At 43.4% G+C, this 502-nt stretch overlaps 1 long non-coding RNA gene across 1 annotated transcript; it reads left to right on the top strand.

The window, feature by feature from the left end:
* Positions 1-6: 6 nt before the first annotated feature.
* Positions 7-502, top strand: LOC104774891. The gene is made up of 3 exons (XR_765568.1): positions 7-132; positions 223-335; positions 461-502. It is a non-coding gene; the product is annotated as an uncharacterized LOC104774891 (long non-coding RNA).

Below are 502 nucleotides of genomic sequence, written 5' to 3'. Positions count from 1 at the left end.
GAAAACCGATATCCAACAGCTGTTACTTGAAAAGGGAAGCAGGTGTTCAGCCTCCCCTTTGTCCTTCTGGTGATGACCCAGATGCAACTTGGAACGTCTCAATGAAGGCTTGTATATCACCTTACTCAGTGAGTAAGTATATATATGCCTCTTATCACTAACTTATATAGTATTAATAATCATTAAGGTTGTTATCCATTTCATGTTTGTTAATACACCCAGGGATGCATAAAGAAAGATGGAGTGGACTCGTTCCCTGGCCACGGAGGCTTACAGCTCCTCCACCACGTCTTGAAGAAGTCGGTGTCACTCCCGAGCAATTCCGTGAAGATACGGTAATTCTTCTCTCCCTACATCGAATGCTCTATTTCTGTAATCCAGATCCTGAGAACTTCGGTTGCCATGCATCTCTATGTCCAAACACTTTTTGATTGCTGACTAAAGTGGGGTGCGAGTGCAGGAAACATGGCGTCTTAGAGTGATAGAATACTGGAAACTGTTG

The sequence above is a fragment of the Camelina sativa genome, unplaced genomic scaffold (assembly GCF_000633955.1).
Source record: "Camelina sativa cultivar DH55 unplaced genomic scaffold, Cs unpScaffold06520, whole genome shotgun sequence".
NCBI lineage: Eukaryota > Viridiplantae > Streptophyta > Magnoliopsida > Brassicales > Brassicaceae > Camelina > Camelina sativa.
This window is presented reverse-complemented; position numbering and strand designations above follow the sequence as displayed.